Source organism: Tamandua tetradactyla, chromosome 11, assembly GCF_023851605.1.
Source record: "Tamandua tetradactyla isolate mTamTet1 chromosome 11, mTamTet1.pri, whole genome shotgun sequence".
Taxonomy (NCBI): Eukaryota; Metazoa; Chordata; class Mammalia; order Pilosa; family Myrmecophagidae; genus Tamandua; species Tamandua tetradactyla.
The window spans coordinates 26,082,255-26,102,761 of record NC_135337.1 but is presented as its reverse complement, the minus strand read 5'-3'; the positions used below and the strand labels follow the sequence as shown (position 1 = coordinate 26,102,761).

Genomic DNA, 20,507 nt, shown 5'->3' with positions numbered 1-20,507 from the left:
AGAGGTGGTACCTGACTTTGAAGAAAACTTTGAATATTCACTCTGAAAGAACTTCAAGAAAGGCTAAAAATTTAGAGGTACCTGCTTTGTGGAATTCAGGGAAGCACAAGGGACTGAAAACAGGAACATTGTTGGAAGACTGCTCTGTAGAGGTAATGGACCTCAAGTGTTCTTCCCCACCCCATGCAGTTAAGTTTTTAGCAGTCTACAGGAGATCAGAAATATATTCTATGAAAGACATATCAGAGACACAGCAGATGTTGAAACAAGTGGAAGGCTATGATTGAGAGAGGGGGATGAAAGTAGGGGGAAGAAATGAAGTCAGTATTTTGAACACTGGGACTGTCATTCATTTTCCCTCTTTTTCATATAGAAACGCACAATGTGCTGAGATTTGAGGATTCTTCTCCTGAAACTAGTTATCTCCAGAGAAAAGATTTCTAGGTACTTACATCTGAGAGCCTTCCTCACTCCTGGGGGAAAAGGTGTTACCATTCAATGCCTGTACACTGAAGTCCCTTAACTGATAATTTCACTCACATACTCAGAGCTTTCAATCAGCTTTTTTTCTCATTTAAAAGTGAGTTGAGAGAGAGAGTCCCAAATCTCCAGACATCTCAAGGAAGTCTACTACTTGAAACAGAGAAATCAAAACAAATAATCAAAAGAAACGCAAACGTTTTATTGCAATTTGCTTAATTGCATTTCTCAGAATGAATTTTTTTTTTTTTTACAAATTGAAGGTTTGTGGCAATCATGCATTGAGCAAGTCTATCAGTGCCTTTTTTCCAACAGCATGACCTCACATCACATTTCTGCCACATTTTAAAGTATTCACGTTTTTGTTTTAGACATAATGCTGCTGCACACTAAAAGATTACCGTATAGAGCAAGCATAACCTTTCTATGCACTGGGAAGCCAAAAAATTTGTTTGACTTCCTTTATTGTGATATTCGTTTTTTGTGTGTGTTGGTCTGGAACCAAACCCACAAGAACTATGAGGTTTGCCTATAAAGGGATAAGGATCCAGAGGAAACAGTAAGAGATATAAGAATTGAGAGAAAGCAGAAGTAAAAAAAACAATGCTGATAGGCTCCAAGAGAGTCAGAGAAGGCATTTCATCCAAAAGATCAGAATGTTATAAAAAAAGGAACTATTGGAAAACAAGAAAGACTTGTAAGAAATTCAGAATATAATGGACAATAAAAAAAAACAAAACTGTGGGTCTTGTAAAGGATGTCAAAGAAACCTTCACAAAGAGAGAACAATAAGGCTAAAATAGGAGAAAAAAGATAAAAAATCAGAGAAGAATGACTAAAAGAAAGAATGGAGAAAATGGAGATGAAAAATCATAACAAATAAAATAACACCAGAAAATTTCCCAGACTTAAAGGTATACATTTCCAGATTAATAAGGGTCTAGAGCACAATAATTAAAATGGAATACCCTCATTTTGAAAATCATATCACTAAAGATAAAGAATAGACCTTAAAAGGAACTGAAGGACTGGAAAGGAATATAAAATATATTTTATAAAATATAAACAAACGAGCAAATACCAGTTGGGATGAGATTACTCAATAACAAATATAAGAAAGTGGAATAATAGCTTAAAATGTTCAATAAAAAAAATCAATGTAGATTTTATGCCCAAGTAAATTGATGTGTTTAATATAGAATAAAAGTATTTTCAGATGCATAAACTGGAAATTTTATCTAAAATTTCTCAGAATGCTTACAGTATATCAGGAAATGCTAGAGATAATCTCCAAATAAATAAGTAAATGAACTAAGAATGAGGAATATATGATATTCAGAAATAGAGAATCTAACACAAGGTAAAGGGCACCCCTAAATAACATAAATTAGTCATACATGGCATAATGGTTTTTTTTACAAAAACAGTACTAAATTACAATAACATCAGTAGTGTATAAAAATCTATATCTGTTGAGTTAAATATTCCTGTAAATGTCTTACCAATCTCATATTAAAAAATAGCTCAGTATTGTTTTACTTTGCATGTCTTTGTAAATTGAGTGTTAAAAGTTTTTTTCATGTAGTTGCTGGCTATTTTTCATCCATTGCTCAAGGCTCTTTAAAAATCTATCTTTGGGCGGTGTAACGGTGGTGCAGTGGCAGAATTCTTGCCTGCCATGCCAGAGACCTGGGTTTGATTCCCGGAGCCTACCCATGCCCTCCCCCCCAAACAAAGTCTATCTTTACCTTTATGTAAATTACGGACTATTATTAATAGTTTAATTGTAATAGTATTGTTTCATCAACTGTGTACAAAGGTATCATACTAATTCAAAATGTTAATAGTGAAAATTGTGCATGTGGGGAAGGGAATCAAACCCTTGTTTGATGTACAGTATGATGTACAGGATGTACAGTATGAGAACTCTGTACATGAGTTTCTGTAAATGTTCAACTGCTTTCATTAAGAAAAAAAAAACAAGAAAAAAATCTTTTTCTAGCTTAAGCCAGAGCAGCCAAGGCTGCTTTTTTTGGGGGGTGCATGGTCTGGGAATCGAACCTAGGACTCCTGCATGCAAAGCCAGCATCCTACCACTGAACCACCCATACCACTGCACCACCTGTGCACCCTGAGGCTGCTTTTATTGGTTACACTGTGATATTTTGTTATGACCTTGCACTGAGGGATGTTATAACCCATTGGTGTTAGTGTGTAGATTGAAAAACTTTTGTTGAGGATCAGCTATTGTATTACATATGATATTCTCTCAATGAGAAGTCATGCACCTTGGTTCTGAAGCAATTGCTTTATTGCTATCTTTTGAATACTATTTTATATTCACCTTTTCATTTGGCTCATGCTTTTTTTAATATACATAGTTTTAAAATTATATGCAGTTAAACATATTCAACTTTCTCATTGTATTTTCCCATTTCTCTTATCTTTAGAAAGCTTTCCTTTTCCATTCTCAAATAGAGTAAATCTTTACCTATTTTTTCCTCTTTTTAAATAGTTTAATTTAGCACAATTGTTCTTTACGTTATCTATAATTTATTTTTCAGTACAGTTTGAAGAAAGGATATTTGTAGATTTGTTTCTAAATAGCTAATTTACCCATTGATTATCTGTTTAGAAAAACATCTTTTCCTATGAGTTGAGAGGCTTCCTTACTACTGTGTTATATTAGAACACACAGTCTTTTTCAGGGTTCTGTGTTCTGATCCATTGGTTTATCTGTTGATTCTTGTGTCATGAGCATTGTTTTCATTATCACAATTTGGGGTTGTTTAAATTATTGGTTGTGTATGCTCTTTTTCACCTTTTCTTCTAGTTGAATAAATTACTTAGTCATTTTTCTCCTGTTTGCTCTTGCTCCTGAACTGTGAAATTATTTTATGTTTTAGAAAGAAAGCTGATTTCAATTTTGTCATTGCATTAACCTATAACTTAATTTTAAATAAATGCCATATTTACAATAAGTCTTTTACTATAAGGATATGCCATGTTTTGACATTTATTCAAATCCGTGTCTCTATGCTCCAGTAGTTATGTTTTTTTTTTCTTTCAGTACAATATATTCATTGATAAGGGTGGCTGTTTCATGTTGTTTGTTTTTCTGCTAGCATGAATTCTGGTATATAGGGAAACAACTAATGTTTGTATATATTTGCTGAATAGTGGAGGCTCTGCTTCCCTAAAAGTAGAGGCTTTGTAATCAGTCATATCTGTACCAAATAACAATGAACTTGAGTCTCTGGTCCATTTTCCTCATTTATGAAATGATTCTCCAAGAGCTGCTTAGCTCAGTGCCTGGCACAGAGAAACCCTTTAATAAAAGGTATCTGCTATAATACCTCACCATCATCATTGCTGTCACTCCATCATATACTCCTTTACTTCTGAGATTTAAAGCTTCTTTTGTGTGTATTGCCTAGGTAGATAATTGAGATAAGTAGAACATCTCAAATAAAAGTAATTATGTTTTCTAAAAGTTTATCTTTCTACCTTCACATTACATGTGTTTGACATAATTTCCAGAAAAAATTGTTAAATTACAATGTCCATGATACATCTTTGTATTATCCCTTACTTTTATGGAGATATTTTAAATATTTTCCCATTACACATGTTAAATATGACTTGAAATTTTGGTTTAAGGTTGATAGTTTTGATCATATTGAGACTTCTCATTTCAGTTTTCTAAAATTTTTTAAGAAAAGTTGAATTTGAAATATTAGATACCCTTTCAGACTCCTTTGAGATAATTAACTTTTTCATATTTTATATATTCACTAGTATGTCATGTTAATGATACTCATAATATTAAGCCACCCTTGCATTCCTAGAATATTCTTTCTTGATAAAGATGCATACTTTTAAAATATATTACTTAATTTAAATTCCTAGCAATTAATATATATTTAGAATATATATGTAAGATTGGTCCAAAGCTTTCATTTGGTACATTTAAAAAAATAATTATGTGGTTGCTTCATAATGTATTTTCCTTTTCAGAAATTTTCATAAATTATTTATGAAACATTGCCATAGAATAAGCACAATATAAATGTCACCCATATTTTACATGCAAAGTTTAGTTTAATCATCACAGAAACCCTCTGAAGACAGAATTATTCTTATTCCTATTGTACAGATGAAATAACCTCAGGCAGACAAATGTTTAAGTTTTGTAAGGTCTCAAAATTTATTAGTTCAAAAGTCAATGCATTTAACTGCTTACCATGACTTTGATAAATATTGTTTTCAAATTATCTTACAAGACTACTATTCCCAGGTGAGGTCCTAATTTCGAACATTCATTCAACAAATATCTACTATGTGCCAGGCACTCTTCTAGCTACAGAAGACACATTAGTTAACAAAATATCCTTGTTCTTATAAAGTTTACATTTATTTTAGTGAGGAGAAGCAGATGATAATTATAATAAATGCTTAAATTGTTTTTGGATTGTGGCTAAAGCAATGCTTGGAGGGAAATTTACAGCTTTACCTGTTTATATTTAATATAGGCATATATTAAAAAATGCCTAAAATAAATTTTCTAAATTTCTAACTTCTATTCTACACATCTTGAAAAGAGAGGAGCAAATTAAATCTAAGTAGAATGGAAGAAGCAAGAAAGAGAAAAAATGAAAAAAAGAAAATGAACAAAAGCTAGAGGAAATCAATTCAACCAAAAGCTGGTTCTTTGAAAAGATCAATAAAATTCTTAGGCTAGATTTATGAAGAAAGAAAGAGAAGATAAAAATTACCAGTATCAGGAATGAAAGAAGGTCAGTCCTATAGAGCATAAGACATTAAAAAGATAATTAGAGAATATTATAAATAGGTACACATAGTATATATATCCTCTTAAATTTTCTCACTTCAAATGTCTTTAAGGTTTTAAAAATCTGGTTTTAATTTGTGTTCTTTTAGTTATCTAATTCAAGAATGAGAAATTTCAAGAAACCTCCTGTTTAGAATAATAAAAATGTGCATACCTGCATCTCCATTTACTTACCCTTCTTTTTTCTCATTAATTGTTCTTTGTTTAAATAATCTGAAGATTAAGACCTAAACTATTTAGTTTTAAAATTTTGTTCTTATTTGAAGCTTCTCTTTCAGGATTAATTTTTGACATAGACATTCAGTTTTAAAACTCAATTTCCAATACTTAGTTATGCTTAAACACATAGTTAACTTTTAAAAGTCTTATCATTTATGCAGTGACCTTCCAACTCCTGAGTTCCTTAATTTAATTCAGTGGGTTTCAAACATTAGTGTATCTCAGAATCACCTGAGGCCTTGTTAAAACAGACTGCTGGGCTCTACACTCCTGAGTTTCTGATTCAGTAAGTCTGGTCTTGTCCCTGAAATTTTTTGCATCTAATAAGTTCCCAGGTGATGCATCTACTGGTCCAGAAACCATAATTCAAAAACCACTGTTTTAATTCAACATTAAGTTGTTTAGTACATATATCTTCAATAGCAATTTTTAAAAAACTATGTGGATATATTTTCTGATCCTTCCTATAGCTAAGAATTTTCCTGATGAATTCACACGTGAATAACAACTTGATGTTATTTAATGTTTGATGACCCTTTCTCCTAAAAATATGAAAAAATCTGTTCTTTTTCTGGCATTTAGTGTTATTGACACAATGTCTGTGGCTAGCCTAGGTTTATCCATTTATTCTTATAATTCAAACTATTTTCCAAAATATGCCTAGGTAGAAGTCTCTTTACTGATTTTTCATATTTTTACATATTTTTTCATTTAAGAATATTAAAAATTTTTTAAGGTATGCTTTCTTGAGTTAATATTTGGAAAGCACCAATTAACTGAGTTAAAACAAAGAAAATGAGCTTAGATCAGCGACTGGTACATGGTAAGTGCTCAGAAAATACTAGCTACTAGTAATTTTTCTGCTGTCCCACTCCCATTCTGCCATCTCATCATTAATTCTTTTTTGGGTTGTCTATCATTTTCTCTTTCATGATTTTTATTTCTCTGTCCTGCTACTCTACATTTCTGGAGCGTTTCCTAAGCCAAATTATTGCATTTGGCTCTGTCCCAACAGCAATGTGGATTTCATTTGTGCTACTGTAATTTTGCTTCTTTATTGTCAGTCTTTTTTTTAACCCATCGCCTTATCCATTTTGTATCTTCTTTTCTCAGTCTGATGGGAATTGTTCTTGTTTCTTCTATGTCTATTTGGTCGGGCAAATCTACTGTTTAGGACTAGTGGTAGATATAAAAATTAACAGTTTAAAGACAAATTGGCAGAAGCTAGCAGATTTCCATGGAACACTGAGAAACGAACGTGGGATGGTTTCATTTTTCCCTCCTTGTCTTGATCTCTGACACTCTTTGGGGATGGAATTTCTGTAAAATTACATAAATTCCAGTAAATGATTACAAGGAATCTTGGAGTCTCTGATTCTACTTGAACATCTTGGTTTGTGAGGATTACAGCTCTTAAACTTTAGGCACCACCTCCAGCTACTCCGTGTTACCCTCACACAGAGAGAGATGAAGTGTCATCCTCTTAGATCTATCCTGGGCCACTGGAACAACACCAATTCTGCCTTAAAGTAGGTATAAGAGTGTTAAGTGCAAGCCCCAAGTGCTTTATGCCTCTGTTTTTATCCACTCCGTGGTTTAGGAAAAACAAATAAAAAAACTCAATGACTTTTGGAGAATGTCCTTACAATAACAGCCTTTTCAATATCCAGTCGTACACTATGTTTTCAGAAATATCTGGTTAGGAATTAGGAATGGCAGAGAAGGATTGCTAATGATGTATCGCACCCCCCAAATTTACTTCCTCTAAATAAGCCTCAGTAAATAAAAACTTAGTGGAAATTGCTTGACAATTCTGACAAATGGCTAAATGTCAAGTCAACTTTTGATTGTTCTTTTGAATTTTTGTCATCCTCTATGCTTTCATATATTTTAATGAGAATTTTGGAGAGTCTACCTGAAGGTCTGTGCTGGTTTGAAAGGATTATGTGCCCTAGAGGAGCCATATTTTAATCCTGATCCATATTGTGGGGGCAGTTGTTTCTTTCAAGCCCTATCCAACACTGTAGGGTGGAAACTTGATTAGATTATCTCCATGGAGATGTGACATATTCAACTGCAGGTATTAAGTTTTGGTTAGAGGGAGATGGTGTTCCACACATTTTAGGTGGGTCTTAATTAGCTTACCAGAATCCTTTAAAAGAGGAAACATTTTTGAAAAGAGTTTCAGAGCCAAAGAGCCGTGAGAACCATGAGAGCCCACGCAGCCAGAGACCTTTGGAGATGAAGAAGGAATACGCCTCAGGGAAGAATGTCATCAAACAAGAAGCCTGGAGAGAAGCTAGCAGACGTCGCCATGTTCACCATGTGCCTTTCCAGTTGAGAGAGAGAAACTCTGAACTTCATCGGCCTTCTTGAACCAAGGTATCTTTTCCTGGATGCCTTAGATTGGACATTTCTATAACCTTGCTTTAAATGGAACATTTTACGGCCTCAGAACTGTAAACTTGCCACTTAATAAATTCCACCTTTTAAAAGCAGTTCTGTTTCTGGTATATCACATTTGGGCAGCTAGGAAACTAGAATGGGGTCCATTCATTTAAAACTTAAATTCCTGTATTTTAATTACTACTAATAGAATAACCACCTAATAATGACAAATTTAACCTATCAAAGATATATTGTTTCATTTTACCTTCCCTAAAATAAACATCTCAAATATTTACTACACTAAATTATTATAATTTATAATGGTGACATTCTCCATATTAGTTTTTCTCCCCCCCACCTACACCCCCAACACCCCCACCTCTGACAAAGTGGAAATTGAAGACCACAAAACCAGAATCCTCTGAGAGGCTTCTTGAAAATAAATACTCCCGGTCTTCACCTCAGAGCTACTGTATTGGACAGACTCTGGATCCAGGAACTGGCATATTTTACAAACTCTTCAGGTGACTATTAATACATACTATAGAGTTTGGTAATCCCTGCTGCCTTACAAACCTATACAAAAATAGTGGAATCAAAAAAAAAGTCAAGAAATAGTGCTGCAATAACGGGCTAGTCACATGGAAAAGAATGAAATGTGATCCCTACCACACAGCACACAAAATAAAATGGTAGCAGCTAAGAAAGGTCTTTCAGAAATTATTTAGAACAATGTACAAAGACTAATACACTTCCCTACTGCAAAAAAAGTTACATACCCCCATCTTGTATAAACTTACTACTAAAAATAGAATTTGGGGACCTGGAAAGGCTAAGGCACAAAGACATTTCAACTGCAAAAAGCATTACTGTTATCCCAATTAATTTCCATTATGTTGTTGTGTTTTTTTTCTTTTTGGCATGGGCAGGCTCCAGGAATCGAACCTGTATCTCCGGCATGACAGGGGGAGAATTCTGCCACTGAGCCACCATTGCACCGCCCCCATTATGTTTTTATTTTGTGTTATTTAATAGAGAAATTCATAACTCTATTTTAACATTGGACTACAGTAAAATAAACATCAATAACAAAAAACAAATGTTTCATGAATAAAATTCCAACACAAGAATTAATTTGAGTCATTAAACCTTTGGCATCTGTCTTGAAAAGTACATATGTTTTCTTGTGTTATTTCTCAGTATGTTAATATGAGAAATGCGTGAAGCAGTGAGGTTAATAGGAATACTGAGAGGTTTACTAGACCACTTGCAGTATAATTGTGACCTGCCATTATTGTGAATTTTTTAAACAGTGATTAATTTTAGTGTTATGTTTATAGATTATTTTAGTCTAATTTTTTCTGTGTAAAAGAAATACAAAGTAGCTCTCAATGTATTTTCTTCCTTCAATATGTTAAAAATACTACAAAAGCATAATGCAGTAAATTAATACAGAAGAAGCAGGAGAGGCAAGGCAACTAGAACACAGTGGTTAAGCACAAAGTACCAAGAGACAGACAACGTGGCTTTCCATAGGGGAATTTTCCACCTGGATGCCAGCTATGTGACTTTACAGAATTTACTTGACCACTCCATGCTTGATTTTCTTTCTAAGTAAAGCAGGTCACTAATTATGTCCACCTAATCAGGGTGTTTTTATGATTAAGGGACATAATATATGAAAAGTTCTTAGTGTCAGTCACATAGTATGCACTTAACAGATATTAGCTACTATTACTCGTGGAGGACTCAGACGGACAAGGAGCCATTCTGGCCAATTCTGAAAAAAGGAAAAAAAAAATAATAATAAGGCTGAAGAGGTGGTAACCACTATCAAAAGGAATTGTATTTTCCTTTTGCCTAACAACAAAAGAGGTGATTGGGTAAAATGTGTGCTCAAGCATTGGGTGCTCTGAAGTCTGTAACTATATGAGTAGCAGTAAAAAGACTGTAGGAAAAATAACCGGAGGTGAGGAACCTACAATGAATGGTAAATTAAAAAAAATTAAAAAAATTAAAAAAACAGTGGCACAGTACAGAACGGACAGGAAAATTTTTTCATGGCTTCTTTAAAAATTTACCAACCCTAACAGAAATGCAGCAGGTTGTACACAGAGGTAAGTACGTTAAATCTTTGTATTTGTCAAAATGAAAGCAGTAGTAAAACATCAAAAATCTCAGTAAGTTGAATGGATTTTATAGATTGAGATCTAAACATTTTCTAGGACTAATTGCAACCTAATTGTTGACATTTATTGAGCTCCTGTTCATGTCGGGTAGTGTGCTAGGCGCTTCACATTTATTAATTAATATTTGCATCCTGAACCTCACCTCAGATCTACTGAATTAGACCCTCTAATAGCATAATGCAAATGACTATTTAATAGTATAATTGGAGTCCTTCTGTTGCAAAATGCAACATAAGGTTTGCCAAATATAGTTTTTCTTTCTTTCTTTCTTTTGCTTCCTTTCTTCTTTCCTTCCTTCCTTCCTTCCTTCATTCCTTCCTTCCTTTCCCTCCCCCCTCCCTCCCTCCTTCCTTCCTTTCCATTTTTTTGCAATAGCAGTTCTCTGTACTTTGTTCCTAATGAGAAATAAACTACATAGGACACAAAAGTATTTTGCATATTTGAAAAATTACTTATAAGTCAAAGTTTGTGTTAGGCACTGAAGAATCAAGGAAATCTAAGATACTGTGTATTCACAGACTTTTTTTATTTTATGTGTTTTTTTTAGTGACTGAAAATGTGTTCTCAGATCCAACATTAAATAAAGCATTAGAATCACTTTTTTGTTTGTTTGTTTGTATTGTTTTGTTTTGTTTTTACATGGGCAGGCACTGGGAAACAAACCCAGGTCTCCGGCATGGCAGGTAAGAACTCTGCCACTGAGCCAACATGACCTGCCCTAGAACCACTTTTAAAACATACAGCTTCTCAGAAGAAATGGCAAGTTAAAAGGAAAAATATTTGGATGGTTTTCACTTTTCTCTTACGAAAGTTAAAATGGGGATCTTTTCTCAGCATTAATGGATTTTCATTAACATATATTTAAACATCTATTTGAGAAATAATCAATTGAGATTTGGTCACAAATCTGGAAGGATGTTCTGCTCAGTACTATGCTCCCAGTAAAAATGTTTATCTTTCTATGTTCTACAGCAGCGAACCACTACATTCTGACCATCAATAAGTATTAAGTTGGATTCTTATTAGTGATGACAGCTTATGTTCTATCAGTAAGGATCTCTTAATTTGCAAAAGTTCAACAGCACATCAAAACATTAGGTAGGGATTGAGGCTGTCTGGTCAACCAAACTTTCTGAATTGTACACAGCTGAATATTAAAAATTAAATTGGTTTTTGTTGCATGTCAATTATATGTCTATAATTTTGCTAGGCTTTGGAGAAGATGAAGAAGAATAAGCAACGACTCATGCTTTCAATAAGGTAATCATCTGAACAGGGGAATGAGCAACCAGAGATGCTAAATTAACTGAAAAGCCTAGAAACATTCTTTGACCTCATGGCTTCTGATCCATACACCTCTTTCTAAATTATTTCATACACATTAAATTTCTTCATGGCATATCAGTCAGATGTGTGCTGAGTATTTCACCCTCTTATTACCTTATTTATATTTTATTTTGCTTTGTTTTAAGCCAGGGGAAGTGAGCAACGCTGTGTGTTTCTTTTTCAGTTTCAGAAAGGGCTTAGTAGAGGTTTTCTGGTCCATAATTACTTCGCTACTTCCCCACCTTCAAAATAGCCTTCTGTGCCTCCTAACCCAATGAAAGGGTAGCAGTTCTGAATTACTTAGTAGTGCTTTTTGCAAGCTCAGTTGAAATTATATAGGAGATGATACTGTTGCTGGGACAAAAGATGAATCTGTCCAAAAAGAAGGAGAGACAGTTTCGGGAACACTCAGTCATTTGTAACTGACTGAAGATTATAGGAAGAAGGATGCCCAAAGTTTGGCCTCAGCATCACAGTTAAACCAAACTCTCAGAGAGTTTATCCAAGTCAGTAGGAAATAAAGTAATTTATTGCTGTACTGATGATAGCTTCATTTCAAGAAAACCTTCCATACATATACTTTAAAAAGAGAGTAAGGCTAATGCTTCCTCTCCTTTTTTTTTATTCTCTGGAATGAATTTGAGACTTTCTCTGAATCACATAGACTCAATTTTCCAATATTAAGACTGAGTGATATAGGTAATATGGAACCATGATTTTAACAATTATTATGGAAGGGTACAATCCCAGATTTTTGAAAACAGAATGAATTTTAATTAGTGACATTTGTAGCCTATTAGAACTACATTTAGATGAGACTTACCGAGGCAGATAAGTAGCTTAAGACATTGATTGCAATGCCTAAAAGTTCATCTTTGGAGACAGATATGAGTTTGAATCCAGACTACGACATTTCTTGTCGACAAGTTGCTGAACCATTGTAGTTTAAGTTTCCAAGTCTATAAAATGGGCCTAAAGATATCTACCTCATATGATTATTTAAATAAGAATGCATGTAAAGTGTTTAATACACATGAAGATATTGGTCAGAGGCCTTGATGCTCTCTAATAATTGATACCCATTGCTTGAATGACCGGTTTTGCTTGTCTCGCAAAAACCTGGCAATATAAATTTTTAACCACCAACACCAGCACATATTAGCTTGCATACTGGGACTTATAAAGCCACACCTGGAAATTTTCTTAAAATTGCTGATAGCACTTTAGGAGACATAGTTAACTTTATAAAAAGAGGAAAACCAAGGTACTGCTCAGTTGTCATAAATTTATGTGAAGATGAAATGAAATTAGCTAGTGGTCTTCTCACAAATGGAGGAACATGCATTGTTGCACTTCACATGGAAATAGGCATATTCCAGGGGTAAACTGATTTTAATGGAAACATTATGGCTCCCCCATCTACATATGTATTATTTCTTATACTGTATATGCCTGAAACAAAATCTAGTCAAGGTATTATTCTGGTTCTCTGTTCTCAACTCCTCTTTATCCATAATCCTTCCCCTGCCTTAAAATAAAGGCATACTTCTTTTATAGTCTTAAATATTAGAAAGACATATTTTCCTAAAGTGTAAAAATTCTGGGGCACCAAAGTGATAACTCAAAATACACGTAATTTTTAAAACTTTTTAATTCTGAAATACTTTCAAACTTTTAGAATGGTTATAAAAATAATACAAGTGCCATACAGAAAACTCAAACATAGCCTTACCCTCCCCAGATACCCAAATCCACCATTTTAACACTGCCACAAAAACCATATGATTCTTTGTATCTATCCACCAGCTGTCTATCTATGCATCTATCTCTTTGTCTATCTATAAATCCATCATCTGAACATTTGAATGTAGGTTGTATGCATGAGGCTTCCTTTGTGCTCATCTATTGTTTCCATGATTTCCTTTAGTCCCTGTCCATGGTATCCTTTAGCATTTTGAGCATATTTAGGATCAATTTTTTTTTTAAGTCTTTGTCTGATAAGTAGTCCTAGGTCTTGTCCTCATCATTGATGGCTTTTAATGTTTTGATTTTCTCCTTTTGTCAGGCCATCACTTTCCATTTCTTCGTATGTTTTGTAGCATTTTGTTGAAACCAAGAATTCTGATATTTTAATGCGCTGTTGCTGGAATTCCAGCCAATGACATGGCTGGAGCTGACAAAAGAAGAAAAAGGAGGAGAAGGAGAAGGGGGAGAAGAAGGAGAGGAGGAGGAGGAGGAGGAAGAAAGAAGGAAAAAGTGAAAATTCCTCTTCCCATCTTTTCACAGTGGCCTGTGTGCTCTCCTTCGAGGTTTATCTTGTAACGAGTTGAGAGGATAGCTAGAGGCCTAAGAATAGGGGCCTCCCTGATCTTTTCTGTGCTTTGCTCTTGTCTTGGGCTTGACTGTGGCCCCAGGAATTTCTCATTTACGTGGTTCCAAATGCCCACTCCTCCCTAGGCAATAGTTTCCTCACAGTCCTGGGCACTTCACTGATGTCTTAGAGTGAGCAACTCTCACCCCAGGCAGCACAACTTGACTCCTGTTCCACACATCTGCAGGAGCGCTGGTTGAGCTGCGTCCCTCAGGCCACCACCCAGGAGAGATGCCAGACAAGGTCCTCTAGAAACAGGACCAGGGAGCAAGTGAGGATTGGTGGAGGGCAGCCAGGGCATTACGGCTTTTAAATAGCCTTTTTCTTGATTTGGTACTTTCCCTGTTACTGCAAACCTTTTCACTGTTTTTGGTTAACTTTGAGAAAAAAATGCTTCTGCCAGGTATTGCGGAATTTTCAAAACAATTGTCTGAGGACAGAGCCCTGAAGTGTTTCTGTTACTGGTTTAAAAAAATTATTGTTTTTAACGATTGGATAACAATCTTTTTGTAAATCAGGTAACTTCTAATTCTATTGCTATCAATGAAATTGAAGGAGAAACCAATCAAGTTGCCTAATAATTTTTAATGCAAGATCACTGAGGAATTTATATCTTATAGCATGAAAGATGCTCAAAGAGTTAAGCGAAATGGTTCTAATAAAACTCGTTCTAGTCCCCGTTACTTTTTTTTAATATGAACCAGAGATTCTATCAGAGATTCGCATGGTGCAAAATTGCTGGGGCTATACACCAATGATTCTTGTATCCAGAGAAAGGTGGCCGGCAGCTTCCTTACTGACGAGCAGCATCATGAACAGACTATGACAATGACTTTGGAAGTGACTCAGTGCAGACTGCAACTTTGTGCTAATGGAAGGGACATTACATGGTATTTTTACCACTGTTTATCTTCCTTCTTCTAGTGATAAAATATATCATTGTATGGGGATGATAAAACAGAAGTAGATAAAAAGAGAAGAGCAGTAAGTTACCAATACTTTTGACTCTTACATTCTAGGAATTTGAGAAAATAAATTTAATTCATAGGTAAGTCCTCATCTTGGGAAAGAACTGTTGTTATTTAATATAAAGTATCTGCATAAGGAAATACTTGCATAAAGGAAAACACAGTATTTCACAATCGTGCATTTAATTTTACCCTTGTCTGTTCTTTTACCTGTTTTCTCTTCACAGGACTACTAATATACACAAGTGGTCTTCTGAGGTACTCAGAATGGATTATCTTTGCATAAACAATGGTTTGCATTCAACAATTAATCTTAGATAGGGTGACAGTCTCTTCTATTCTGAGACCTCAAATAATGTACTTTACTTTTTCTAAGAATGAATTCTGACCTTATTTACTATAGTTTTTTTTGCAGATATTTAATAGTGGACAGAGATTCTACATTTATTTATGGAATACCTTAAATCTCTAATTTTAATATTGAGGTAAGCATTTGGCATTATTTTGGAAATAAGATATTCAAACAAAATATTCAGTGACACTAACCTTTCTTCATTTAATTTCCAAAGTATGGTCCACAGATCAGCAGCAAAAGCATCATGTGCAAACTTGTTAACAAGGCATATTCTCAGGCCCTTCTAGTTACATATCAGAACCTCTGGGGGTTGGGGAGAGGTCCAGCAATTTCTATATTCTGACAAACCCTCCAGGCTCTGATGCAATTACAATTTGAACACTACTCAGCTACTGAAATCTTAAAGCAACAACAGAACTTCTACATATGTAAAAAAATGACTGAAATTTAGAAGGTAAATAAAAATACTTCCCTTTGCTAGCATACATGAATCCTGATATATAAAAGAAAAACAATGTAAATCTGAAATCCAAGTTTTAAAGGCTAATTTAATTTTCATTATGTAATTAAGCATTTGCTTCCAGCAGATTTCCAGATCTTCAACTACTGAGAGGTAGTGACATTTTTTTTTTTCTATTTTTTTGCATGGACAGGCACCAGGAATCGAACTGGGGTCTCCCACATGGCAGGCGAGAACTCTACCACTGAGCCACCGTCGCACTGCCCAAGGCACTGACATTTTGATGGTCCTCTAGATATTAGGAATAAATGTATTGGCTTTATAGTCAGAGTGATGCTGGACAGTTTGGTCTGATGCTTAGGGATTTAAGCCAAAGAATGGATAAAGCTGGTGTGGAATCTAATTCTAGTCATGCCCTCCTTTCCTAATTTCCCTTTTCACTGTTTGGTCTTCTTTCTTTTTTCCTTAGGGAGTTGAGTGATTGATAGTCTAATCCAATGACTGTATTACAGCCGCCTCAACTAGAACTCTTTTCCTTATCATTAGCAGTTAGCCTATGGTTAAATTCACAGCTCACTGCTTGGTACAGCCCCTGAGATTTAAGGGTCTGGCCTTTAGAAAATATTTAACATAAAACTGAAATCTTGACATACTGAGAACTCAGTCCTCTGCAAGGCTTCTTTAATTAATCCAATGTACTGTACCATTGTTCTGATGAGACTGTGACATGGTGAACTGTTTCGGAAGCTTACAGAGATGTGTAGTTCTAAATTAAATAGTCACTGACATATACCTACACTGATTTTTTTAGTTCAGTAGATATACGTGAATCTGTGAATATTTAAATTCAATCTCAAACAGTGACACAATGCTTTGCATTTTACTTTTATAACAGAAGATTTTTAAAATTAATTTCAAGCCTGAAATCATTTTTTTATGAACAAACACAACACATAGAGGAACGAAATTTAATAATTTATTACCACTGCTGCGAAGGTAAGTTTTCCTAATACGCTTGTCAGAGTCCTATAGTTTACAAAGTCTATGAGATATTATCTCAGGAACTGGTACATAAATTAATTTTTTGAATATTGAACAAAAGAAAAACGTACGTGATAGTCAGGTACTCTAGAATTGGTTGGCACTTAAAATACTGTTTGATTCTTTCATTTATCTGTAGGACAATAGTTATTTAAAAATACCTAAAGAAAGAATGCAAACCTTGATCTACTTTAAACCTTTGCCCTTACTCCAGTCCGTCGAAGAGCTGGAAGCATCTATGAATATGGCAGCTGAGTCCCAGATGAAAAATTATGCATCTCATAAACTGCTATTCTGCTGAAATGTCAAGCCAAGGCAAGGCTGTACCTCAAACTCAGCACTTGGCATTTTCCTTCTGTCTGCTTTGTTGCCATGAAGCAAACATGAACAGTGAGGATTTGTGTAGGGCAGGTAACAGGCGAGCTCACTGTCAAAAATCTATTATTAGGGCTCTGATCTCCTGCACAGACCAGTGACGTCCAAACAGTGAGAAACTCAGGCTCCAGGAAAGGCAATATAATGAAAAAGACGATTCTTTGTCAATCTGTACACGAATATATTTAAATGAGATTTAAATGAGAATATTTCTAATAGTGAGCTTCTCGCAACCAAACTGATAATATATATGAAAAATGTAATTCAGCATCTTTATTTGATATGCCTACTTTTGACTGTTCTGAAAATACAGTACATATATATTTATATAACAAGGTCTTTAATAATTCGATCAGTTCAACTTGTGATAGCCTAGGAATGTTTTCACACAGGTGAATAATAAACCACATTTTTATATTCTTTTGGTACATGCAGAGAAAAGAGAAAGTGAATATAAAATGGAAGATTCTTTTAATTATTCCTTTTGGCATGATTTATCAACACATTTTTTATTCATTTAAATTATATCTTTATCTATTGGACTATTTTAGACATTTCAATGTAGAAGCCTACGCTCTTTTAGATAAAGATGATGACAATAGATGGCCTATATTTTATGACAGATAGTAGGTGTACTTTCTAAAAGGATTTTATGCATAAATAATCATGTGATTGACATATAAAAGCATCCAAGCCATTAAGAACTACTTCGTAATAGAAAAAAAAAACATAGCAATTCTGTATTTTATGGTATAATTGTAATATGTAGTATGAGAACTTGTTGTGATCCTCTCCAAATTTTCAGTTGCTTGCATGTGTGAAAATTGCTATTTCAAGAAAAATGTAACTAAAGCTTCTATTTCCAATCTTTTACAAATTTTGTCATCTTCCTCATCTTACACTAATATTCACTAATAAATACATTAAAATAGAGGGTGCAAGGGTAGTTCAGTGGTAGAATTCTCACCTGCCATGCGGGAGACCTGAGTTTGATTTCCAGCCCATGTACTCCTCCCCCACACCCCCCAAAAAATACATCAAAATAAGATTAAATGTATACTCCAGCCAGTAGCACTAAATTTGTTTTTAGTGTCCAATCACACAGTATGCTACTAAGCCACTGCATGGTCCCAACAATTCATGCCTAACTAACTCTTTTAAAAACAACTAAACATAAAATATACAGTATAGCATCAATGCTTAAGCTCCTTTTTAAATCTACTATATAAATTGAAGTTTGTGTAAGTTTTCTGAGCTATGTGCTTTCACTCACTTTCAGCCCTATACCAAGATAGAGCTCAAATTACTAGCAAAATTTCCAACTTATTTTTTTTTATGGGTATTTCTGTATTGATTTTACAATTAAAGCATCTCTTGGGTGCTTGTGACAGTAAAAGCTCAGTGAGGACTTGGTTCTAGGAGCCCACACAGCTAGACTTTGAATCCTTCATTATTTACTTGTAAACTGTAAGAACATAAGTGTCATATGCCATTGTCACTTGTTGTCAAATACACAATCATTTCTAAGCCCTTCTGTATTATACTACATGTGATTAATAGACTAGGGTCCCTAAAATAGAGCGCAAACGTTGATAGCCTTTTTGATGAATTATTCAGAAATTAATAATAGAGCATATAACTATTGATTTTGAGCAAAGTGTGTTCTATTGTTTTAACTAAGTTGATATGGGAACAATATATTCAAACAAGTATCCCGTATTTGAAATTAGGACAAACAATCTCCTTTGTTTCCGGTAAAGTATGCTCAAACTGGCAAATGATTTAAAATAAGCTGACTTTTCAAGCTTGTAGGAAGTAAATTCTATTTACTATAAAATCTATATAATCTAAAGTATCTAGTAACATTAAAACTAAATTGTATTCTGTAGAGCAATTTCAGAACTCTTTCTTATGTGTGTGTATGTTTGTGTGTTTGTAAATTTACTAAACAAAACATGTACAGGACAGTTGAGTAACTTCACAAATCTACATTTATGCTTCCACCCATTGATTAAAAAAAAGTATTTAAACCAACAACAACTCCTGCAGACAAGTTTTCCCCATTGAAATATACTTGGTTTTTCTCCTGATGCAGCTGTAAATAAAGGTTATCTCCATGGAGTCAGTTATAAGAAAGACAATGCTAGTCTATGCCGTGCAGGACTCATTCTTAACCATCTCTCAAAGAAGCTTATCCATGGGGAGGATTTCATGGGAAAATGTCACACCACAGCTGGATAGCACCTTTGATACAGATTCTAGTGACTACTGAGTTGGGGCTATCTTAAGATGCCCTCCATATCTGGGGACAAGGCTGAGAAAAAGGTCAAAGTTTCAAACTAAAACAAGAAAAAAAGAACTAAACTACAACTAGGAAAAAATCATGAGTAATTCACTTAAGGATGAGGTTTACAAATATGTTGTTTAAAGAGACTGGGTTTTTTTTTTTTATCTTCAATCAAATAAAAGAAGGCCGAGGAATTTGTCCATGAAAGCAATAATCTACCAAGCTTTGTGGTGATACATGAAGTCATTACTGTTAGATATAAAATTTTGCCACATAGTTTAGAGTAAAAGGAAAGTCAGGTGTAACAACTTTGTGTTAAATCTGTACTGTCCAAGGAAAGGTAAGGAATGATGATTCTTCAAAATCAGTGAATTGGAATTTCTTATATGGTAAAGAACTTAAAGAGCCATCACAGTTTCATTAAAACATCTCTTATGAACACCAAACAACTTTCATTTTGATATTATAAAATCATTCTATCTACAATTCAACCTTTAATGGACCTTCACCGTGATCTGATTCTTACAAGGTGTTCTTCCCACAATGGAAATTTAAGTTTATAAATCATTCTCTCGGTCTGTTTCATTTATCTGAGATACCCACATTCGAATCAGCTACAGACTAGTAGGAGACACGTGGCTTCTGGAATAGCAAAGTTGAGGTCAAGGCCTTGGATTGAGATGCTGACTTGCCCTCTTGCTGTAACTTTTAAACTGTAACAAGTAGTAGTTAGCTTTCTATAGGCTTAAAGGCTTCTTTCATTTAATAAATAAATCTCCCTCTAAACAGTGGCTTTAAAACTTTTTATAAGTGCACCATTGTATAAAAAGCAGTTTATGTCATGATCTAACATAGAAAAACTTACACATGTGCATAGAGCTTTGACTACATAATGCTTATTATCCAACTACGTGTGAAGCGCTCTGATTTTTTCCTGTTCTGTTCTATTTTTTAAAACTATTGATTGCAACACATTAAATTGATTTTTGGCACATTCATGAGTTGAGAACCACAGTTTCAAGAACATTGTTTTAAAGTACTCTGGAAACTAGACTAATCATATTTGAAATAATTTAACTGACATTCCTTGGCTGATGTGCTGTCTTCCCAGTGCAAGCCACAGTGCCTTATTAACTAACGTATTTTAAGAGCAGGACATCACTGACATGTAACCATTTTTCTATAACATGTTCACT

General features: G+C 34.3%; 1 protein-coding gene and 1 long non-coding RNA gene across 2 annotated transcripts in view; one reads left to right on the top strand and one right to left on the bottom strand.

The window, feature by feature from the left end:
• The window catches only part of LOC143649989 (uncharacterized), a 46,799-nt gene extending 31,547 nt beyond the window's left edge, over nucleotides 1-15,252 (top strand). The window contains exon 3 of the long non-coding RNA XR_013159295.1: nucleotides 15,209-15,252. This is a non-coding gene — a long non-coding RNA (uncharacterized LOC143649989). The remainder of the gene's footprint in view (nucleotides 1-15,208) is intronic.
• Nucleotides 1-20,507, bottom strand: part of DPYD (dihydropyrimidine dehydrogenase) — a 961,456-nt gene that overhangs the window by 221,821 nt on the left and 719,128 nt on the right.